Genomic DNA, 20,032 nt, shown 5'->3' on the forward strand with positions numbered 1-20,032 from the left:
GTGGTCCTACCACCAGTGATTACGCAAATTATAATTTTGCGGGTTTGATTTTTATTACACGATGTTATTCCTTCACCGTGGAAGTCAATCGTGAACATTTGTTGAGTACGTATTTCATTACAAAAATTGGTACCCGCCTGCGGGATTCGAACACCGTTGCATCGCTTCAACACGAATGCACCGGACGTCTTATCCTTTAGGCCATAACGACTTATAACAGGTACAAGTGAGATTTAAAACTTCGATTGGAGATGACGCCACTTCAATCTACTAGAGCATTGAACACAGAGACGATAGCAATTAATAAATAATAGTTTAAAAAACTAACAAAATACGCTTTTATAGAAAATACAACTGAAAAATTGAAAATAAATTTTAATAAATTTGAATTAAAAATAGTGTAAGCAAAAATGATTTTATTGTAAAAAAAAAGCGTGGTGTGCTTTTCAGGATGTTATCAAAATAACCCTTCTGCTCGTAACTGTTCATAAAATATTTTTAACTACCGATACCATTATTTCAACTTTTTTTTGTAATTTTTTTTTTTTAATATTGTATTGCCATCGGCCCTTAATAAGTATACCAAATTTCGAGTTAATCCGACGTTTTAAAGGGGGTCAAAATCATGTTTTTTTTTATTTTTTTATTGCTTAGATGGGTGGACGAACTCACAGCCCACCTGGTGTTAAGTGGTTACTGGAGCCCATAGACATCTACAACGTAAATGCGCCACCCACCTCGAGATATAAGTCCTAAGGTCTCAGTATAGTTACAACGGCTGCCCCACCCTTCGAACCGAAACGCATTACTGCTTCACGGCGGAAATAGGCGGGGTGGTGGTACCTACCCGTGCGGACTTCCAAGAGGTCCTACCACCAGTAAGAATATAAAGTTATAAATAAATAAATAAAATACACGCTTAATACCTTCGGGCTGAAAGCGCTCTTAATACGCTTGCAGTCAATTTCCAGAAAAACAGAATCCGAACTAGAAAATCGCTAATTAGGCCCCGGTCTCTGCTTATTATTTTCGAAATTCGAATACCGTGAAAACAGTTTAACGGTTCTGAAATTACTTTTCGATTTTCAAACTCGGAACGGTTCGCGAAAGCCGGCCGCTGCGGCGCGGTGGATTCGTTTAAATAATTCGAATTTCGAACGCTGCTTGCTAACTAACGACGGTGGAACGTGGGGTTTTTGACAGATCAAACGTACGTATTCAATAAATAAAAATGTTTAGGATATTAATTTTGTTCTGATTGCGAAACAATTGTTTCGTAAGCCTGTGCTTGTGCCGCGAGTGCAATAAACTTTCGCTCTATTAATAAACTTTGAATTTTTTTGGATTTTGATAGGCCGCATAGACGGTCAATGAACCGTTTTTTTGGTTTTTATCTAAAATAACAAATACAACGTGGATTCGAAATCACGAGACTCAATATATTACTTTTTTTATATTCATTGCACAGATGGGGGGACAACTTCTTTTTTCCTACATAAGCTGAGAGCCTTTAGAGGCTATTTCAGCGTAATCTTAACTAGTAGGCGAGCTCACGGGGCTCAAACCTGACGACGTTGCTAATACGAACCCTAGCAAGAGCCATGTTTCGCAGAGTCTACCATCGGATCGGAAACGCGACCCACTGAGAAGATCCGGCGAGAAACTCAGTGGGCTGTGTCTGAGGGTTAATTTACTCGTCGAGCTGGTGCTGACCGGTGCTTGAGGTACCTAAAAGCACTGTTAGTGGATCGGGAGGATCCGAAATGACGTATTTGGGGCGACAAAGACTGTTTTCCATTCTGTCCTCAGGGACGGGAATGTAGTTACCGGCGGCCATAATGAGAGGGTTCACGTGTCGTGCCGCTTTATCGAAGTGGCGACGTTGGACGAGCTCACAGCCCATCTGGTGTTAAGTGTTTACCGGAGCCCATGGACATCTACAACGTAAATGCCGCAACCCAGCTTGAGATATGAGATCTGAAATCTTAGTATAGTACAACGGCTGCCCCTCCCTTCAAACTGAAACGTATTACTGCTTCATGGCAGAAATAGGTAGAGTTGTGGCAGGTTACTTTCACGATCACCAGCGAAAACGCTCTGGCGGCCGTACCGCGGAGACTGGCGTCGTTGGTCGTCGACTATCGCCTCGACGACCCGTCGGTCGGGCGTCCTCGGGGTGGCGCCGCCAGTCTGGTTGTAGTGTTGATCGCGGGAACCCCGTTACTCTGATCGGGTTCTGACCCCGGACGGAGATCGGACGTCGGGTGTAAGACTGCAGGGGAATCGTTTAGTGCGGTGGGGGCCTAAAATTACTTGGGGTCGCGGTCTGCTCCCAACACCTGCAGATCGTCAAGTTTCACATAGCCCGCGCGCCCCCTAGGCGCGAAGACCTCGTAACTCGCAGGAGGTTTGGCCTCCGTCCGAAAAAAATAAGTTACTTTCACGATGAAGGAATAATACGGTGTAATAAAATCGAATAGGTCAAAAAAAATTGTGGTAGAGCGTAGGAGTGATAGGCTCCTATAGCAGATACCACCATCTACCCTGTCTATCTCTGCGCGAAGCAGCAATGCGCTCCTGTTTGAATAGTGGGACAGCGCTTGTAAAATTGAACCATAGACTTCATCAGGCCAGTGGCGTGACGGTATGAAACCATATCCCAATCCACCATTAACCATCAACCAATACCACCATCTCAGCCCCATCTTAGTATATACTTACCGTAACTAACGAAGTACTGGTAGAAACAAAATGTGGATACACAACAGGAAAACTAATTTACTACTATTGAGTGCACTATAAAAAGCACTTAATAATCACAATAATGTTATAAAAATATAAACACGTCACTAGTCACATTTCATAATTTTACTCATTCAGTTCTGAAATATTTTTAAAAATTACGAGAATATTGTCACTTAAGTAATAACACGCACGACAGTTTTCAAAAAAAAAAAAAAAAACCTATGCCTACAATTTGTGATTGCATTAAAATCGCTCAGAACGATTCTGTTGAGAATCGTTTTTCACTTAATTCAAATCGCATGAATAGAATCAGGAAACACGTCTGATTTTCGTGGGTCGTTCCAAATTTGAACGCACGGTAGGTACGTTCGTATTTCGTGTGTTTCCGCAGCGCGCGTCGTGCAATAAACTGACGATGCGTTTGCTCTATTCGTAGAGAATGTTGCCGTATTTAGGGGAATATGAATTTTCTCGTATTTAATTAAGTTTAATTTTGAATTTGCACGTTAGTCGGGAAACATTTTATGTTACGTGTTTCATTCAACTCATTCGTTTGAATTGTCGCTGACGAATTCATTTTGATTTTATTAAAGTAGTTTTAGCTTTATTTGTGAATATTAAGTGAACATAAGAAAATAATTTATATTAAAATTTTACAGTGATATCACTACATAGTATAAAACAAAGTCGCTTTCTCTGTCCCTATATCTGTCTGTCCCTATGTATGCTTAAACCTTTAAAACTACGCAACGGATTTTGATGCAGTTTTTTTTAATAGATAGAGTGATTGAAGAGGAAGGTTTATATGTATAATAACATCCATTAAATAGTGGAGAAATCAATAATAAATTGCAGGTTCCGAAGCGAAGCGAGAGCGGGTCGCTAGTTAAAAATAAAAAGGTAAATAATTATGTTTCCCAAATTTTGTTTTTCTTATGGCATACATCCAAAATTATAGGATCATTGTTTAATACACTTAAAAAGCTTGCAACACAAAAATATCTAGTTGTCAGAAACACTATTTTTACGAATTAGCATCGGACCAATAAAGTTTTATCTCGGATGACGTCTGTTTTGATGTACGCTCGAATTCCTTTCGATTTGAATGTGGAATTATAATTTGAATTTCGATTTTAGAATTTCAGATTCGTAACGGCTGTTTCCAAATTCGAAGTCATTACCATAATATGTAGACCTATAATTTTTGTCTCCAAAGGAGATGCGGAGAAAGAGGGCTGCACGAGTTATCGATATTTTCACTAAAATTCAGTCATTGCAACTGTGATAGTGATATCTATGAGCTTCCGTAACTATCCTAGATTGGTTTAGCACTGATTAAGCTACAATTGCTGTCAAAAATAAAAAATGCAAAGAGCTTTATTTTTACAATTTTTTTTTATTGCCGTTGTTGGCAGACGAGCATACAGCCCACCTGATGGTAAGTGGTCACCGTCGCTCATGGACGTCAGCAATGCCAGGGGCATTGTCAAGCCGCTGCCTACCATAATAACAAAATGGAAACAAACATTTTCAACGCACAATATTTGGCTGACGTGGGAATCGAACCCACGACCCCCGGTTCAATAGTCAGGGCCGCTAACTACTGCACTATCAAGTCAGCCATCATGCCAGAAATAAGCTATCAATAGACAGAAGCTGTCGTAGAATTCGAAGCGTCCAATCAATGTTCTTGGCAAGTTCTGTATCCGTTGTAACCGGAGTGGGAAACGCGAGCTTCTTTGTCAAGGTGAATGAGTTCGTGGTCTTGGAAAAGTTTTATCAAGGTTGAGGTTTACTGGTCTTCCGTGCCGGCACCTCATCGCCAATCATGACCCATAATGCGGTTAAAGTCTATGTACTAAGCCTACACTACGATCAAAGTCTAAAGTCTAGCGTGCTAAAGACCCTTCTTCTAACAAAACCCTGTATCTTTTTTTTTTATTGCCCTTGTAGGTAGATGAGCATACGGCCCACCTGATGGTGAGTAGTCACCGTCGCCCATGGACTTCAGCAATGCCGGGGGCAGAGCCAAGCCGCTGCCTACCGCATAATACTCTCCACAGGCCTCTTTTAAAGAAGGACATGTCATAGCGCTCGGGAAACACCCTGGAGGGGAGCTCATTCCATAGCCGGATGGTACGTGGCAAAAAAGGCCCTCTTCTGTATGGAGTCAAATGGAAGAAGCTGGTATTTGGTGGTATCGTCGAGTTAATTCCTCACCCGCTAAGCTCTCGTCTGTGTTTGCTTGTTAAGCTCCCTCTGATCTTCAACAGGATAAGCTATTGAAGCTTTCTGATTGAACGTGTGTTTTGGTATTCCTGATTGACACAGAGAGTTCTTCTGATATATAGTCCTCAGCGATATAGCATTTTTTCTAAATTTGCTGATGTCCACGATCCACCAATCACCGCCCGTCTTATTGAAAAGGCAATGGAAGGCAAGTTATTTAACAGGAAACAGGAAAGGTTGTGTTTAATATAAAATTGTTTTGGAACTGATTCGTCCCTTCAAAGGTTATTCAATTATTTCGGTGGATTGACACGAGAAATGTGACATTTCAGAGGAAAAATTTAAAGGGAAAATACCTTTGGAACGAGCTCGCTGTGCTGTTTATGGAGCAATTACCTTCGTATCGTGTAATAAATGCCAATCAGTAAAGGACTGCTTGCTTTATTGCATTAGTTTCGAAGATTTTAGTGATATTGTTTAAGGACTTTAAGATTTGTAATAAAAATAAGCCTTTGTACTGCAAAAACTGAGGAATTTGCGTTGTAGATGTCTATGGGCTCCGTTAACCACTTGACGCCATGCTGTTAGCTCGGCCGTTAGCTCGACCACCCATATAAGGAATAAAAGAAAAAGATTTTACTGCTAACGTTGCACGCGAAGTCAAAGAGTTCTATATAATGCTAATAAAGACTAAACGAGTGGAATTGTGATCAAAGATCGGAATCCTTCACTGCTGGACATGGACCAATCGCAACTCATTTCCCTCCACTAATTTTGAAGTCATCGTGGCCTAAAGGATAAGAAGTCCGGTGCATTCGTATGTAGCGATGCAACGATGTTCGAATCCCACAGGCTGGTACCAATTTATCTAATGAAATACGTACTTAACAAATGTTTACGATTGACTTCCACGGTGAAGGAATAACATCGTGTAATAAAAATCAAACCCGCAAAATTATAATTTGCGTAATCACTGGTGGTAGGACCTCTTGGGAGTCCGCACGGGTAGGTACCGCCACCCCGCCTATTTCCGCCGTGAAGCAGTAATGCGTTTCGGTTCGAAGGGTGTGGTAGCCGTTGTAACTATAGTGAGACCTTAGAACTTATATCTCGAGGTGAGTGGCGCATTTACGTTGTAGATGTCTATGGGCTCCAGTAACCACTTAACATCAGGTGGGCTTTGAGCTCGTCCACCCATCTAAGCAATAAAAAAAAAACTCAGCACACAAGATATGTAGGTGAGCTGAAAACTAGACTAAGTGGCCATATTGAAGGAGGCCTTTGTGAAAAAGATATTTTTACGATAACAGTGTAGAGATGGTAGAGCACTTAATGATAACTATCTGAATGGCTTATTTTAACTTTCCAAGTATAGTTTTCTTTTGACCTACCTATTTGCTATTAGCCTATGGGCCTATTCCAATAAGTACATTCGTAAAAATATAACACGCCATACATATACCATATGGTAGGTAAGAAACTTGATTCTCTTGAATTAGACTGAGTGGTGAAGACTTTTTTTTCGTAATTGTTAAGAGGTAGACATATTTCGCTATCGTAACGTGGGCAGACAACCAATGACGTGGGCCGATGTCCTGGTCAAAATAGCTGGTAGTGACTGGAGGCGACAGCAAAAAGAGACTGATAAGAATGGCGTGCATTAGAAGACACCACTCAGCATTGGGTGGACACAGTTTGAAGAAGAGAGACATATTTCGAACTGGTGGCTAACACCATCTTGCTTATCTGGGAAATAATCATGCCATCCAGATTAAAGGTCACCGAGTCTTCGATCCTTATATCTCAAGGTAATGGCTCTGATGCCTCTAGTCTTCAATAAACCTTCACAACAATTAATTAACCTACTAAAGCAAGATTCAAAGCCAGTAGCTGCAAAAATAATCTCTTACGTTTTCCCTAAAATAAAAGCATTCTTGTATGTAAAAATATTCAGAACAATATACGTGTACATGAACTCTGAAATATTGAATCTTAATATACAACGAAGCACTCACACCCAACGGAGGCTTGTGAATAAACAAACGTTCTCAAGAGTGACTGACTTCGTGCATGGCATCCTACTTGTCAGTGTTGAGTGCAGCTTAAACATTTATTTCACTTATCCCAATAGGACTGTGAAAATTTTCTGGCTACCCTCTTTTTCTTCGAATGTCAATGGAAATTGCGATTCTTTATACCAGATCCATTCATTCTGTTGCATCAGTGAATACTGTACCACCAGTTCCTTCTAGAACAATTACTACTCTAGATGGGCTCACTTAACTCTATAGTTGTCGTTATTCATCTTCAAATATCAGATGAAATTCTCAAATTATGTTTTATGACAATTTTCCAATCCTTCAAACCCATGACTGCTTCTTGGGAGAAAAGTTCGTGGTGATTGGCGCGAGGGTAATAGTAAATTTCCAATTGTATGATGGTTTGAAATTGTAGAAACAGTTAGTAAATTAATGGGATCATCATCATTAGTCAAAAGTCGCGCACTGCTAGGCCTCTTCCAAATTACACCAGTGGACTCGGCCTTTGACTCTCCTGATCTATATTTTTCAGCCCCTATAAGTAGGAGGGTCATCCAGACTATATTTACACCGTCTCCACTCAACAACCCGTCTGCTCCGGTGACCATCGGTTCTATGGCATATGTTCAGCCCATTGCTACTTCATCTTGCCGACTCTTTGAACTGTTATAGCGTATGCTCATACAATCCTTGTCTCAACTATACACGTTGGCTTGTTAAGGCTTTCTCTAAAACAGATGAGTGGTTTTTATTACTTTTGCGATTATGGTTAATGGCCGTCATCGCGACTGGAACTCCATAAAGCCATAGTCATGCCTGTTGCGTAATTATATAATGCTCAACATTGTGATGGGGAATTTATTCTAAAACTGCATGGTAGCTCATAAAAATATCTCTGTAAATGAATCCGTTGGTTGTAAGTAGTATGGGAGATGATAAAATCGGATCACCTCAAGTTCCTCACAGCAGAAGCATAACTAGCGAGTATATATATATTTTTGGGCAAGCGCCCAAAATAGCGCCATATTACGTTATAACTCTGCCATTGCCGGTCCCAAGCCCGGATGAGAAAAGAGGAGGGTTGGCCGTAAACGACGAAACATGCAGGACATCTAAATAGGTCGGCCATAAAACTTATCAACGCCGAGTAATGGGCGGCGGTCAATTAACCCATCAATGTGGCCATCGGAGGCCATGAGTGACTAAATACCCTCAAAAAAACCGAGGGCAGGTACATGGGGAACACCTGCTACTATTCTCCCACCCTTTTTTAATGGAATAATGGAAAAAGAAATATGTGATTTGTCATGCGATCCGGCTAACCCCCGGCGCCATGAGGTACCCGGGCCTTATGGTGTGAAATCTGCTACCGAAGACTGTGCAGGAGTGGGTAACCAGGCTCCCGTACCAGTGAATGCTACTGGAAAACGATATATTCAACAGACCTTTCATCCTAGTCTGTTCACAAGAACTAGATGCTCGTCACTGGGAAATACTCCCCCGCTAGAAACTACCACAGCATTAGAAGACAGTAGTTCTGATACTCTTGTACCAAAACCACCAGACTGGCAAAGGATCCCTGGAATTAGAAACCAAAAGAGAAAAAGACAAAAACTACAGTCACCCTCACCAGAAAAAATCACAACTAGCAATAGATTTAGCGAATTACCACTTGATTCTAAAGAACCCACGAAGGAGCCAATGGAAAAACGTCCTAGTAAGCCACCTCCTATAATATTATATGGAGTTGAAGATGTCAACAAACTCGTGGAGCTGCTGGAGTCTACAGTAGACAAAGACTGTTTTACAATAAAGATTGTCAATAGAAATCAACTGAGAGTAGTCTGCGTGGACACAGAAATATACAAAAACGTCATCACCTTAGTTCGAAAAAAAGGCCTTATAGGGCATACTTTCAACTTAAAAGACCAACGCTGCTATAGAATAGTCATCAAACACCTGCACCATACAACTCCACACAGTGCAATCAAAGAAGAAATCGAAAAGACGGGAAACAAAGTCCAAGGTGAAATTATAAACTCTAAGTTTGGACCAGACAAAAAACCAACTTCCACATTCTTTATTAATATCGAACCAGGAGCGAACAACGCCGCAGTGAAAGACATTAAATATATATACCATCAGTCAGTTATAATCGAAGATCCAAAAAAAAGAACCACGTTGCCACAATGTCAAAGGTGCCAGCAATATGGTCACTCTAAAAATTATTGCATGAGACCATACCGATGCGTGAAGTGTGGCCAAGGGCATAAAACCGCGGATTGCCCAAAGAAGGACCGCAATACACCAGCAAAATGCGCCCTTTGCCAAGGCGCACATCCGGCTAATTATAAAGGTTGTGAAGTTTACAAAGAAATTCTAAACAGACGTATGGCTAGGAATCTAACCTTCAGAACTAAAACACAAGTGACAAGCAGGACTGTCCCAATAGACTTTCGACCACAACCTCTCGAAAAAACACAAGAAAAACTTCTCTACTCGGATGTACTTAAAAAGGAAGAAACCCAGCCAACTACTACAATTAGCGTGAATAACAAATTAGAAGAATTACTCATCAAACAATCGGAGAAATTCGAATTAATCCTACAACAGATGAGCACTCTCATGAGTCTCATAGCTACTCTAGTCGAAAGAATATCAAAATGACCGCACTGAGGGTGGGTACCTGGAATATTAATGGTCTTCCTTCGAGCAAGACTGAGTTGGAACTGTTGATGAACAATAACCAGCTTGATGTTGTACTTGTCTCTGAAGCTCACTGTACAAGTAAAAGCAAAATTAGCATCAAAGGATGCCACATCTATGTGACTAATCATCCTGATGGAACTGGCCACGCGGGAACAGCCGTTGTGATAAGAAAATCAATTAAACATCAACTGCTGCCAGAATTTAGGACAAACCATATCCAAGCTACCACGGTTGCAGTCGAAACCCGCTGTGGACAACTGAATTTGTCAGCGGTATACTGCCCACCGAGACATACAATTAGCGCAACAAAGTTTACAGATTACTTCGCTACACTGGGGAGGAAATTTGTGGCTGGTGGAGACTGGAACGCCAAAAATACATATTGGGGCTCAAGGCTAACAACAACTAGAGGCAGACAACTAAAGCTAAGTCTCGAAGAAAACGGCCTCAGCACTGTCTCGTCTGGAGAACCAACTTACTGGCCTACGGATACAAATAAAAAACCAGATTTATTAGACTTCTTCATAGTAAAGGGACTCTCGAGAAATTATCTCAAGGCAGAGACTTGTCTAGACAGTAATTCTGACCACACACCTGTTCTCTTAACTATTAGTACGACGATTATTCATTATGACAAGCCTGATACCCTCTACAACAACCGCACTGATTGGGAAGGCTTCAAAGATTATATTGAAAACAATATCGAATTGAAAGTATCGTTGAAGACACCTGATGAAATAGATGAAGCAACTCAATATATTACTAACCTCATCCAAAAGGCTTGCTGGACTAATACACCCATTCCAAGGAAAAATTCTCAAGTGGTTGGAAATGTACCTCTCGAAGTAAAACACAAAATTTTAGAAAAAAGAAAGCTGCGTAGAATATGGCATCAAACTAGAAACAAAAGCGATAAGACTGCACTTAACAGAGCTATTAGAGAACTGAAAAATCTAATAGACAACGTGAATAATGCCACGCTACAAAATAATCTGGAAAACCTAACGGCCACAAAATCAACGGACCATTCACTCTGGAAATTTACAAAGGCACTGGTCAGACCACAACAATACAAATGTCCCATTAAAACTGTTTCTGGATGGACTAGGACAAGTACAGAGAAAGCGAACATGTTTGGAGAACATCTAGCCAACATCTTCAAGCCGAATGATAGCAATAATGTGGAGTTTGAAAATGCAGTTGAAAGTACACTGCAGCAAGACCTGCAACTCTCCACCCCACCAAGGCCAGTTACGATACAGGAGCTGAAAAGGACCATAATTAAATTACAAAATAAAAAAGCCCCTGGATTCGACCTCATCACCAAAGAAATTGTCACAGAGCTTCCCAAAAAGGCATTGGTCTTCCTGGTTACTCTCTTCAATAGTGTGCTTAGAGTGCAACATTTTCCCAGATTATGGAAAGTATCCATAGTGACAATGGTTCACAAGCCTGGAAAGCCCCCGGAAGAACCCACATCATACAGACCCATAAGCCTGTTGCCTGTGCTGTCCAAGATGTTTGAGAGGATTCTCTTGAGTAGAATATTACCCATACTCAATGAAAACAAAATTGTACCCAGACATCAATTCGGTTTTCGACAACAGCACTCTACCATAGAACAAGTGCATAGGGTCTGTGAAAATCAAATATTCACGATATAATGGCGGGAGTCCCACAGGGTACTGTTCTGGGACCCGTCTTGTACACCATATATACTGCTGACCTTCCTGAAACACAAGGCGTTACCACAGCTACATTTGCGGACGACACAGCACTACTTGCAAGCAGCACGGACCCAGCTGTTGCCTCTGCTACCTTGCAGAACAACCTTGACAAAGTGACTGAATGGCTCCAGAAATGGCGAATAAAGGCTAATACTACAAAATCCGTCCACATAACATTTACGCTTAGGAAAGGAAGCTGCGCATCGGTAAAAATGTGCGATATCACCCTGCCACAATGTGATACAGTCAGATACCTCGGTATGCACCTGGACAAAAGACTGACATGGAAAAAACACATCCAATCAAAACGAGATGAGCTAAACATGCGGTTCAAAAACATTTACTGGCTGATGGCACGTAACTCGAAGCTTTCCACTGACAATAAGCTCCTAATCTACAAAATGATCCTGAAGCCAATATGGACGTATGGATTGCAACTGTGGGGAAGTGCATGCGACTCCAGTTTAAATATCATGCAAAGAATGCAGAATGGCATCTTAAGAACCATAGCAAACGTACCATGGTTTGTGACAAACACTGAGATCCATGAAGCCATGAACATGAGAACTGTTAAGGAAGAGATAAGGTTGACAGGGACTAAGTACAGAACTCGGCTGGAAAACCACCCAAATACCCTAGCTAATGAGTTGACAAAAGTCAGTTACATTAAACGACTGAAACGTCATGATATACAGGGAGTTGGTGACAGATAGTGATTAATGAGGAGTCTCCTGGTGAGGAGCCTCTTCGACGCGATGGCACACGCAACGGATCTGCTCATAGTCCAGGACTGATCGCAGATAGGCACATAAAAAAAAAAAAAAAAAAAAAAAAAAAAAAAAAAAAAAAAAAAAAAAAAAAAAAAAAAAAAAAATATTACGTTATAACAGAGCCCACAGCAAGACTTAAAATTGTAGTAATTGGCATTCTGTTGAAGCTCTAAGCTTTAAAGTGGGCAGCGGCTTGGCTCTGTCCCTGGTATTGCTGACGTCTATGAGTGACGGTAACCACTCACCATCAGGTGGGCCGTATGCTCGTATGCTTATACGGCAATAAAAAAAACGTGAAAAAACCTTGTACCCATTATACAATTGAACCGACAAATCTCGGAAAACTCAAGCGGGTAGTATGGAAAATTTCACCAGCACACTGCGTTTAGATTCCTATAAGACAAGCAACAGCTTCTTTCTTTTCTTTCACAATCCCAGTCTTTTCGTGTTCACAAAAAAAAGACAATAAAACAATCCAAATAACGTATCGTCCGACGAAAAAAAGAAATACGTCATACAGAAGAAAAAAAAACGTATGCAAATTCCGCGAAAAAAACATTTCTCGTGCATCCCTAACGACAGTAAATTATTTCCGCTTCGAAAATCGCGAACGTTTTCTCGTGTGAGTGAGGGTTAACAGTTTGTCTTTTCATACGTGTAATATACATAGGCGTTTTTGTTTACGAATCGCTTTTCTGAATGGAGTCGTGCAAGCGGAATGCGAGAGCCCGTATCGGTTTCTGTTGTTATACTGCTACGCAGGTAATATTAACGCCATCTATCGCCCAATAGTCGAACGAATATCGAAGGATCTAGAACGCTCGAGAATTACAACGCCATCTGTTGACAGATAGCGGAAACGACGACTAGAGATGTGTAGAATATTCTCGATAATTCTAGGGATGAAGTATCGGCTATAAAAGCGTTGCAGAGATGGCACGCAGTCAGCCAGTAATCGGAACTACTCGAAGCGAAACAACGAACGGATTACCTGAAGCGAAGCGGAACAAGCGAATTGAGAGTTTTAAAGTGTTTGTGAAGCGCTTAAGTGTTCTAAATGTTGAATACAGTTTTAAGTTGTACTTTGGTGAAATTTTATTTATCCCGAACCCCAGCGCGTAACAATATGTATCTACGAATTTAAAAGGATATTATGCACTTTGTAATGTATTGAATATGGTAAATAAATAATTGAGAACGAATCACGCACGGTCGTCCGGCCCCAAATTACGTTTCCCTGTATTATATGTACCAGAGACTCATAAACAGACATTTATTATATACGTTTAAATATATACATATTTAGATACCAAATATCTAGACAAGGAGAAAACAAATCTGTTTATGATACAAATGTTTGCCCGATGTGAAAATCGAACTTACGACCCTCAACGTCAGGGGCGATAACTAATGTATTACCGGATCAGTCAGTTACTATTCGAATCCTTGATGATATTTAGAATTTAAAATCCGTTTTAACTGAGTCTTCTGTTTTGTTTGAAGGAAAATATATAGTTTTTGTTGGAACTATCTAGAAGCGCTAACAGTAGCTGGAAGAAAGGGATTGTGTGAAAGCTCACATGTGGCTTGTTACGACATTGCGATACAAGGTTCAAGTTTCAATCGTATGGCGGCTTTTTTTTCTTCTTTTTATTGCATAGGTGGGTGGACGAGCTCACAGCCCACCTGGTGTTAAGTAGTTACTAGAGCCCATAGAAATTTACAGCGTAAAAAGCGCCACCCACCTTGAGATATAAGTTCTAAGATCCCAGTATAGTTACAACGGCTGCCCCACCCTTCAAACCGAAACGTAGTACTGCTTCACGGCAGAAATAGGCAGGGAGGTGGTAGCTACCTGCGCGGACTCACAAGAGGGCCTACCACTAGTAATTACGCAAATTATAATTTTGCGGGTTTCATTTTTATTACACGATGCTATTCCTTCACCGTGGAAGTCAATCGTGAACATTTGTTGAGTACGTAATTCATTAGGAAAAAAACATTAGGTTAAGTGTTGTTACATTTGTGTGTTGTATACTAGCACGTTGGCGATTTTAGCCCCAAATGACGTCACTTGTAATGAGTTCTATTCATTTATTTTTGATAAGGCCGCGCGGTAATTTTCTAAAATTTAATCTGGTCGTTTTCCAAAGCTTTTCATCGCTTTCAAAGGGTTAACGTGTAAATAAGTTTTATGTTAAAATTATGTGTGCTTTAGTGGCACATGTTATTAATATTCTTTTGTTCCTTTCATGTACTGATTGAAAGCTACGCATTTGAAAGCGGAAAGTCCCAAAGAGATTCTCAATTCGAAAGAGTTTTGTTAAAGTAATTGAAGGCTGACTGAATTAAATGAACTAGAGGTCCCGCGGTAGTCGAAATTCGACTATAATTAATTGGAATTGTAAGTTTTTACACTATTATGATTGTATTTTATACTTCTATAATCACGAATTTCGCCAACACTATACTATAAAAAATATTAACAAAAACAAACAATATTTAATCTATTCTCAATTTGACAACAGACGTCAAGAACTAAAGTTTGACAATAAATAGTATGCATGCGTGTGTGCGTCAAATACATGGTATGTAGTGTGTGTAATGTTTTCTTTATTGATTTAAAGTATCTTTTATGCATTATTTAAAAAAAAAATTAGCATTGTGCACTTCTCCTCTATATTCTCTATAAGTGTGCAAAATTTCATACTCCTCCGTCCGCGCAACTTTCGTAAAAAGGGATACAAAGTTATGGCTTTACGTATTAATATATAGATTTTTTTTTATTGCCCTTATAAGCAGACGAGTATACGGCCCACCTGATGGTGAGTGGTTACCGTCGCCCATGGACTTAAGCAATGCCAGGGGCAGAGCCAAGCCGCCGCCTAAATAAAATTAATCTATTCTTCGTTCTAATAGGACGAGACCTAAATATGAAAACACTAGACACAGATCTCTTCTAACCGTGCTCATACGACTTTATAGTTCTGATTTCGATAGTATTATTTAAAGATGTCTCGACTCTGCGTACTCTCAGTTTGACATTTACAATAATAACACTTTAACACGTTGACTGCCGTGTAGGTCACCCGTGACCTACGCGGCGCACTGAAGTAATTCTCTTCTCTATTACTTCTTATTTTCTTACTGAGGCGCCGGAATATCTAGTAGACTCTGGGAGAGACAAATCCAAACGATACTGAGAATGAATCTATTTCTAAGAAACTTAAAAGACTAACCCATACATTAACCAACAAAAGAAGGCAAAGTTAGGCAATCCGGGCGCTTTAGTAACAGAAATCGACATAATTACTTCAGTGCGCCGCGTAGTGCACCGGTGACCTACACGGCAGTCAAAGGGTTAAAAATATTCCCTGGAATCGCGCGTTCAATGCAGGTACGCTTGTACTGGCTCACAGTTAAATTTAAATTCCGGTTTCGCTGGACTTCACAGCTTTTTATTTTTTTTATTGCCCTTGTAGGCAGACGAGCATACGGCCCACCTGATGGTGAGTGGTTACCGTTGCCCATGGACTTCAGCAATGCCAGGGGCAGAGCCAAGCCGCTGCCTGCCGCAATTACAATCGCCTGGCAAGGTATGTGATTGTGAAGAACTGGTGTCGGAAGGTGGCGGTATTCACGCCGCGACGTCAGTAACCGGTAACCACTTACCCTCAAATGGGCCATGAGATCGTCTGCCCGTTGTATGCAAAAAAAAAAACTTTATTTAATAAGTTGCACCAACAAAGTGATCATCAATACAAAACATTGACAAACTGACAAAAGTGATGTCACCTCAATTGAGGCCGTCAGTGTGTAAGTGGCCTTTTTTTTTTTTTTTTTTGTATCGATGGGGAATCCTAGTCTTTACGGATACCCTGCCGACGGGGGTCAGACCGGGTTATGTCGGACTCCGCGCCTCCGGTGGAAGAAAGAGGAAGAAGTCGCGAACCGAGGTCCGCGCCCTCAACCAATTGGTCCACGGAGACTACGCCTTTAGAAAGGCGCGCTGGGCTAAGTTCAGCTCTCGCCAAACCCGCCCAGCTTAACGACTACCGACTAAACCCCAACGGGCTCCTCCACTCCGGCTGGGCGGGGACCCAGGTACCGCCATGTGCGTGCCATAGGCCCGCCTTCGCCGGCTCCCACCCCAATGTTACGTTGGGCGGGATCTGCCACCGGGGACTTCTTCCCCCTCTCATCTCCACGACTCGTGAGGGGCGCACCGGAGCCACAGCGCACCACCACCCCACAGGACCTTAGTGCCGAGCACCGGGCGCCCCCGCACCCAGCAATCGACGGCCCCTGCACGAGCCGGGTGGGGGCTTTCTGCCCGCACCACCCGCTCCGCCTTCACTGCCTACGAACCGAGGTCCACGACCTCCTCCTCACGACTTCCTCCTCGGTTCATCGGCATGCCCGGTTCTTCATAAAGCCCCGGTCTTCCTTGTGCCCGACGGAGGCTGGACGTCCATCGGAGTCGTCGTCTCGCCGAGTTGACTTCGGTCTGCAGCAACGGGTGCGGCCGCGGGTGCAGCGACGTCCTCTCTCCTCGGTTTTCTCGGTGGCCTTGCACAGGCCTTGCCCCCCGAAGTGTGGTCCGCTGGTTTCCCGGCGGAGGCGCAGATGGCGCATCGCGGTGCCAGTGTGCATCCGGATGCCACGTGGCCGGTCTGTCCGCACCGGTAGCAGTCGTGGCTGCGGTCGACCGACGACGGGCACCGCGCACCCACATGGCCCAACGCGTGGCAGCGGAAGCATTGTAGCCTCCGGGCCTCCAGCAGGTGGACGCGAACAACGCTCCACCCGATGCGCAGCTTCGTCACTGTAACAATTTTCTTCGCCGCTGCTATCGGGCAACGAACGAGAACCTGGCCCATTCCTCCGGATCCGGGCTTGATAGAGCCAGCCTTGACTGCATCGACGGAGCATTCGCCGATGCGCGCAAGCTCGGTGCATATCTCCTCCTCCATCAGCGAATCGTCAAGTCCGCTTATGCGGATTGCAGCGGTCACTATCGGTCTTGTCACCGTTACTCTCTTGGAAGAGAGAACCTCCTTGAGCTTCTCGGCCAGCAAGTCGGCCTTCGCGATCTGGTCCTCGCCGCTCACTATAAGTATTTTGGCTCCGGTTATTGCTGACCGGACCTTCTCGATGGGGATCCCTAAGGCTCCGGCGTCGATGCTGGCCCTCGCCTCGGCGAGCACCTCCCGGTAGGAGAGCCCCTTTTCGATGGCCTCCGGGTGCAGCCTCAGAATAACGGCCTGCGAGCGCGGAGCTCGAAGTCTCTTCTTTCTACCTTTCTTCTTAGGCTTGAGCGGGGCAGGGTTTCTGTCTCTTTGGCCTTCCGCGTTGGTCGTCGGTGCTGGCTCCTTTTCCCTTCTCGGCCGTGCTCCTCTACGCGCAACGGTCGCCCAACTGACCGTAAGGGCAGCGGGGGCCGGAGGGAATGCGCGCGGCTCGGGTGGAGCTGGCGGTTCGGGTGGAGCTGACGGCGTCGTCTTCTTGTTATTGCCCTTCTGTTTCTTGGGCTTCACTTTCTTGTTGGTCTCAAGCTGGGGCAGAGCCGCATAAGGCGGCGTTGCCTCCGACACAAGACCTACAGTGTCTGGATCGATTTCGCTCTCTCTGCTCCTCCTTCTTGCGTCAGCGGCCAAAGGTGGTCGCAAGCGAGGCTCTGGGAGTAGACGGGCCTCCAGACCCGCGAGTCGGGCGTCCAGCATGGACCCGACTGCTCGCATGATTATCTGCAGGCGTCGCTCGTCGTCTTCGTTTGGCAGTGTTGGGGCGGGAGTGGGCTGCGCTGTCGTCTGAGCGAGGCGCACCATTTCCGCTCTTACGTCCTCTACTTCCTTCCTGAGCTGCAAGATCTCCGCCTCCTGTCTCTCGCTGAGTGCCTGCAGCCTCAGGGTTTCCTCGATGGCCGATCTGGAAGCTAGATCTTCCGTGGCCTCCTTTATTGTTGTGGCCATCTCCTTAAGGGCTTTGATGTACGTCCCCTTCGGGTTGCGCGCTTTCGCCGCGATGGTAAGCGCCATCTGGGCGGTCTCCTGGAGCCTAGTCGCGGGATCTGCTGTTATGTTCCCGGATATTAAATGTACTGCGCGCCTCTTCTCACGCAGGTTGTGCACGCTTTCCTGTTCCTCCTGTTCAGCGCGAAGCTCCAGCTCTTCACGTTGAGCTTTTAAGTATGCCTGCTTCGCCGCCGCCTATCCCACGTATTGGCCGGTCGTTGGAGGACGACCTCGGCCTCTCTTCGATGGTCTGGTCCTGGACACCAACGATCCTGACCTAGACGCCTCCGATTCGGTACTGCTGTCGGAGCTTGCGTTCTTCGAGCCTTTTGCCCTTTTGCGCGTCGTTCTCTTTGGTGATGAACAGCAGGAGCTGACTACCATGCTGTCCTCCGAGTAAACGCTGCTTTCTCTCCTTTTTTTTTTTTTTTTTTTTTTTTATTTTATTTTTTTTTTTATTATTTTTTTTTTTTTTTTTTTTATGGGGTAGGCCGGTTTTGCATCAAAATTTCATATATCTGTATATATAAAAATGAATTGCTGTTCGTTAGTCTCGCTAAAACTCGAGAACGGCTGGACCAATTTGGCTAATTCTAGTCTTGAATTATTTGTGAAAGTCCAGAGAAGATTTAAAAGGTAGATAAATATGAAAATGCTGGGAATTAAATAAAAATAACAATTTTGTTGTTTCCCTTTGATGTGTCCACCGTCGGACGAATTCCTTTTGTTTGTTTTAAGTTTATTTTATACAAAAGCTTAGGTCTTTTATTTATCGATTGAGGCACTACGAAGTCTGCCGGGTCAGCTAGTTTTAAATGAATTCCAATATACGTCAAGCTTGAATATAAAAAATTGTGGGTTAGGCCACTTTTACGCTGATGGCTTCAATTATAGGCGCAATCGACAGTGCATTATTGACAACAAAAAAAAAATATATATATATATATAACTGAAACTTGATTACTTTTGATTGATTGCTTAAAATTACTTCATTGCTCAATTTAATTGCGAAATGATCCGCGAATGTATATTGTAAATCTGAAGAATCAGAGTCTACGTTAAATGTGCTATGCGATTTTAGGTCTTGTTTTGAACGCTTACAAAGTTAATTTCGAATCGCGACACTCAATTGATATGTTTTAAATATTCATTACTGTCGTCTGCCCCGGATTCTGCGTCTGACGTTCATTCACGGGAAACGTTAAGTGGGCGTTAACGCGAAACAATATGTTATTTAGATTTTCTTGGAAAAAAGCGACAAAGGCGCACGCCGCTTTCGAAATCTGACAGGATTGTGTAATGAGAGAGAATGAGTGTATTACTGGTGGTAGGACCTCTTGTGAGTCCGCGCGGGTAGGTACCACCGCTCTGCTTATTTCTGCCGTGAAGCAGTAATGCATTTCGGTTTGAAGGGTGGGGTAGCCGTTGTAACTATACTGAGACCTTAGAACTTATATCTCAAGGTGGGTGGCGCATTTACGTCGTAGATGTCCATGGGCTCTAGTAGCCACTTAACATCAGGTGGGCTGTGAGCTCGTCCACCCATCCAAGCAATAAAAAAAAAAAATGAGAGCTTTTTTTTTAAGAGTTTTATTTGTTTATTTTGTAAGACGTCGGAGCCTGAACACCACGACCTTGTCTCTCAAGGTGACTGCGGCATTTATCCGACTGGTTCGGTCCTAAAATAGTTAGAGCCAGAATTTTATGTAAAATACTAGCTGGCCCGGTTTTGCCATATAAATGAAGCAGTAATGCGTTCGGTTTGAAGGGCGGGGCAGCCGTTGTAACTATACTTGAGA

General features: G+C 43.0%; 1 protein-coding gene across 9 annotated transcripts in view; it reads right to left on the reverse strand.

Moving 5' to 3' along the window:
- LOC101740004 (KH domain-containing, RNA-binding, signal transduction-associated protein 2) overlaps positions 1 to 20,032 on the reverse strand; it is a 284,259-nt gene that overhangs the window by 171,477 nt on the left and 92,750 nt on the right. For 4 of the 9 annotated variants that reach the window (XR_009975855.1, XR_009975854.1, XM_012690363.4 and 1 more), the window contains exon 1: positions 2,722 to 3,153. The exons of 4 other annotated variants lie outside the window; for them this stretch is intronic. The gene's annotated coding sequence lies outside the window, so the exon portion shown is untranslated. Of the gene's footprint in view, positions 1 to 2,721; positions 3,160 to 20,032 lie in introns of those variants that run through there. One more of the 9 variants, XR_009975856.1, reaches the window with a different exon arrangement.

Source organism: Bombyx mori, chromosome 20, assembly GCF_030269925.1.
Source record: "Bombyx mori chromosome 20, ASM3026992v2".
In the NCBI taxonomy this organism is placed as follows: domain Eukaryota; kingdom Metazoa; phylum Arthropoda; class Insecta; order Lepidoptera; family Bombycidae; genus Bombyx; species Bombyx mori.